This window comes from Mustela lutreola, chromosome X, assembly GCF_030435805.1.
Source record: "Mustela lutreola isolate mMusLut2 chromosome X, mMusLut2.pri, whole genome shotgun sequence".
Taxonomy (NCBI): Eukaryota; Metazoa; Chordata; class Mammalia; order Carnivora; family Mustelidae; genus Mustela; species Mustela lutreola.
Genome location: NC_081308.1, coordinates 55026071 through 55031358, shown reverse-complemented (window position 1 = coordinate 55031358; position 5288 = coordinate 55026071). Strand labels below are relative to the sequence as shown.

The 5288-nt window shown below is 35.2% G+C and overlaps 1 non-coding gene across 1 annotated transcript; it reads left to right on the top strand.

Moving 5' to 3' along the window:
- Positions 1-2406: 2406 nt before the first annotated feature.
- Positions 2407-2513, top strand: LOC131822325 (U6 spliceosomal RNA). Its single transcript, XR_009350202.1, has one exon. It is a non-coding gene; the product is annotated as a U6 spliceosomal RNA (small nuclear RNA).
- Positions 2514-5288: the final 2775 nt, after the last annotated feature.

The window sequence follows — 5288 nt, the reverse complement described above, 5'->3', positions numbered from 1 at the left end:
GTAGTTAGTGGGTCATAATTACTGATCACAGGTCACCATAACAAATACAATAATAATGAAAAAACTTGAAATATTGCAAGAATTACCAACATGTGACAGAGAGACACAAAATGAACAAATGTTGTTAGAAAAATGGAGGCAGCAGACCTATTTTATACAAGAATCCTATAAACTTTCAACTTGTAAGAATGTGATATATACAAAGTTTAATAAAGGGAAGCACAATAAAAAAGTATGTATATATTATTATCTATGATCATCATGTTGTACATTAGATTCCCAGAACTTTTTCATATTATAGTTGCAAGTTTGTACACTTTGACCACCTTACTCCACCCCAGGTTCACCCCTTGTCAACTCAACTCTAAGTTTCCATTAGTTTGCCTTTTCTTCAGATTCTGTATGTAAGGGATATCATAATACATAAATTAAATATATATATATATATATATATATATATAATCTTTGAAATATTTCACTTAGTATAATACCTTCAAGATCCATCCATGCTGTTGTAAATGGCAGTATTTCTTAATTTTTCATGGTTAAGTAGTATTCCATAGTATATATTTACCATTCTTATTTTATTCATTCATCCATTAATGGATACTGAAGTTATTTCCATCTCTTTCTTAGAGTTAATAATTTTATAATGAACATACTAGTGCAGATATGGGGGCGCCTGGGTGGCTCAGTGGGTTAAGCCGCTGCCTTCGGCTCAGGTCATGATCCCAGGGTCCTGGGATCGAGTCCCACATCAGGCTCTCTGCTCAGCAGGGAGCCTGCTTCCTCCTCTCTATCTGCCTGCCTCTCTGCCTACTTGTGATCTCTGTCTGTCAAATAAATAAATATAATCTTTAAAAAAAAAAAGAGTGCAGATACGTCTTCGAATAGTGACTTCGTTTCCTTTAGATATATACCTAGAAGTGGGATTACTGAATCATATGGTAATTTTACTTTTAATAACATGAATAAACTCCATACTGTTTTCCACACAAATTTATATCCCTATCACAGTGCATAAGTTCCCCATTTTCCCCAATATTTACCAAAATTTGTTAGTTTTAATTTTTTGGTAGTATATATTCTAATAGGTAGTAATATCTTGCTGTGTTTTCCAGAGGTAAACAACAACAACATAATGACTTTGCCCTGAGTTTTTACGTTGAGCACTTTTTAATGCTCCTGTTGGTCATTTTTATAACTTTTTTGAAAAAAAGTCTATTGAGATCCTTTTGCTATTTTTTAAATTATATATATTTTTATTTGTATCTGTTGGTTATTAACCTGTTTTCAGATATAAGATTTGTAAGTATTTTCTTCCATTCTGTGGATTGTGTTTTTATTCTCTGTCTCTCTCTCTCTTTTTTTTTTTTTTTTGGCAATGCAGAAACTTTAGTTTGATGTAATATCATTTATTTATTTTTGTGTTTTTTGCTTGTGTTTTTGGTCTGGTATCCAAAAAACTATTGGCAAGACCAATGTCAAGGAGAATTTTTCCTATGTTTTCCTTTAGGAAATTTAGTTTCATGCATCACATTTAAGTCTTTAATCTATTTCAAGTTAAGATTTATGAGTGATATAAGGCTCCAGTTTCATACTGTTTTATGTGACTCTTCAGTTTTAAATATCATTTATTGAACAGACTATCTTTACCCATTACATATGTTGGCCCCTGTCAAATATTAGGTGACTGTATGAAAGGATTTATTTCTGGACTCTCAATTCTGTTCTGCTTCTTTATTGGTCTGTTTTTATGCCAGTATACTTTATTGTTTTGAGCATGGGGGCTTTGTAATATAATTTCAAATCAAGAAGTGTAATTTCTCTTCTTCATTCTTTCTCAAAACTGCTTTGATTATTTGTTGTCTTTTATGGTCTCTTATATATTTAGGATTCTTTACTTACTACTGTAAAAAAATAATATTGGATTTTTTAAAAATATTTTTTATTTATTTATTTGACAGAGAGAGATGACAAGCAGGCAGAGAGGCAGGCAGAGAGAGAAGAGGAAGCAGGCTCCCTGCTGAGCAGAGAGCCTGATGCAGGGCTCGATCCCAGGACCCTGGGATCATGACCTGAGCCGAAGGCAGCGGCTCAACCCACTGAGCCACCCAGGTGCCCCTAAATTTGGATTTTTGATAGGAATTGAATTTACAGATGGATTCCGGTAGTATGGACATTTTAACAATGTTAATTCTTACCGTTCATAAATATGGGCTATCTTTCCATTTGTATCTCCTTCAATTTCTTTATCACTGTCATAGTTTATGGGGTACAGATCTTTCATCTTCTTAGTTAAATCTTTTCCTAAGATTTTATTATTTTTGATGCTATTGTGAATTAGATTGTTTTCTTTATTTTTTCAGATAGTTCATCATTAGAGTGTTAAAATGCTCCTGTCTTGTGCTTACTTTGGCAGCACATATACTAAAATTGGAATGATGCAGAGAAGATTAGCGTGATCACTGAACAAGGATGACATGAAAAACTGGGAAGCAATCCATATTAAAAACAAAACAAAACAAAAAAATTCTTGTCTTTTATATATTGATCTTCTATTTGGCAGCTTAACTAAATTTGTTTATTCAAATTTTTTTGTGAAGTTTTTAGGATTTTTTTACATGTAAGTTCATGTTATCCAAAAAAAGAAAATTTTGCTTCTTCCTTTTTTTTGGAGTCTTTTATTTCTTTGTGCTCCTTGCTTCTCTGGCTAGGACATCCAGTACTATGTCAAATGAGAGTAGTGATAGTGGACACACTTGTCTTGTTTCTGATCTTTAAGGGGAAAACTATCAAACTTTTTTGATTGAATATGAGATTAGCTCTGGGCTTGCAATATGTGTTTTTTTAATGGATTTTTTAAATTTTTTTATAAACATATAATGTGCTTTTATCCCTAGGGGTACAGGTCTGTGAATCACCAGGTTTACACATTTCACAGCACTCACCATGGCACATACCCTCCCCAATGTCCATACCCCCACCATCCTCTCCCAACACACCTCCCCCCAACAACCCTCAGTCTCTTTTGTGAGATTCAGTCTTTTATGGTTTGTGTCCCTCCCAATCCCATCTTCTTTTATTTTTCTTTTCATACCCCCCAAACCGCCTATATTGCATCTCCACTTCATCATATCAGGGAGATCATATGATAGTTGTCTTTCTCAGATTGATTCATTTCGCCAAGCATAATGCCCTCTAGATTCATCCACGTCATCACAAATAGCAGGATTTCATTACTTTTGATGGCTGCACATATATACTACATCTTATTTATTGATTCATCTGTTGAAGGACATTCAGATTCTTTTCATAGTTTAACTATTGTGGACATTGCTGCTATAAACATTTGGGTGCATGTGCCCCTTTCAGAATGCCACGTTTGTATATTTAGGGTATATCCCAGTAATACAATCACTGGGTCATAGGGTAGTTCAATTTTCAGCTTTTTGAGGAACCTCCACGCTGTTTTCCAGAGTGGTTGCACCAGCTTGCATTCCCACGTAGAGTGTAGGAGGGTTCCCCTTTCTCCACATCCTCGCCAGCATCTGTCATTGACTGACTTGTTCCTTTTAGCCATTCTGACTGGTGTGAGGTGGTATCTCATTCTGGTTTTGATTTGTATTTCCCTGATGCCGAGTGATGTGGAGCATTTTTTCATGTGTCTGTTGGCCATTTGGATGTATTCTTTGCAGAAATGTTTGTTCATGTCCTCTGCCCATTTCTTCATTGGATTATTTGTTCTTAGGGTGTTGAGTTTGATAAGCTCTTTATAGATTTTGGATACTGGCCCTTTATCTGGTATGTCATTTGCAAATATCTTCTCCCATTCTGACAGTTATCTTTTGGCTTTGTTAACTGTTTCCTTTGCTGTGTAAAAGCTTTTTGATCTGATGAAATCCCAATAGTTCATTTTTGCCCTTGCTTCCCTTGCCTTTGGCGATGTTCCTATGAAGAAGTTGCTGCTGCTGAGGTCAAAGAGGTTGCTACCTGTTCTCTCCTCAAGGATTTTGATGGATTCCTTTCTCACATTATGCTTCTTCATCCATTTCCAATCTATTTTCATGTATGGTGTAAGGAAATGGTCCAATTTTATTATTCTGCATGTGGCTGTTCCATTTTCCCAACACCTTTTGTTGAAGAGGCTGTCTTTTTTCCATTGGACATTCCTTCCTGTTTTGTTGAAGATTAGTTGACCATAGAGTTGAGGGTGTATTTCTGGGCTCTCTATTCTGTTCCATTGATCTATGTCTGTTTTTGTGACAGTTCCCTACTATCTTGATGATGACAACTTTGTAATAGAGCTTGAAGTCTGGAATTGTGATGCCAACAACTTTGGCTTTCTTTTTCAATATTCCTCTGGCTACTCGAGGTATTTTCTGGTTCCATATAAACTTTAGGATTATTTGTCCCATTTCTTTGAAAAAAATGGATGGGATTTTGATAGGGATTGCATTAAATGTGTAGATTGCTTTAGGTAGCATAGACATTTTCACAATATTTGTTCTTCCAATACAGGAGCATGGAACATATTTCCATTTCTTTGTGTCTTCTTCAATTTCTTTCATGAGCACTTTAGAGTCGTCTGAGTATAAATTCTTTGTCTCTTTGGTTAGGTTTATTCCTAGGTATCTTAGGGTTTGGGGTGCAATTGTAAATGGGATTCACTCCTGAATTTCTATTTCTTCTGTGTTGTTGGTATAAAAAAAATGCAACCAATTTCTGTGCATTGATTTTATATCCTGACACTTTACAGAATTCCTATACAAGTTAGAGCAGATTTGGAGTGGAGTCCTTTAAGTTTTCCACATACAGTATCATATCATCTGCAAACAGTGATATTTTGACTTCTCTTTTGCCAACTGGAAAAATTTGGATGCCTTTAATTTCTTTTTGTTGTCTGATTGCTGAGGCTAGGACTTCTAGTACGATGTTCAACAGCAGTGTCATGATAACGGACATCCCTGCCATGTTCCTGACAGCAGCAGAAAAGGATTGAGTTTTTCTCCATTGAGAATGGTATTTGCAGTGGGTTTTTCATAGATGGCTTTGATAATATTGATAATATGTGCCCTCTATCCCTACACTTTGAAAGTTTTAATCAGGAAAGGATACTGCACTTTGTCAAATGCTTTTCAGCATCTATGGAGAATATCATGTGGTTTTTGTTCTTTCTTTTATTAATGTGTTGTATCACATTGATTGATTTGCAGATGCTGAACCAACCTTGTAGCCTTGGAATAAATCCCACTTGGTCGTGGTGAATAATCCTTTTAATGTACTGT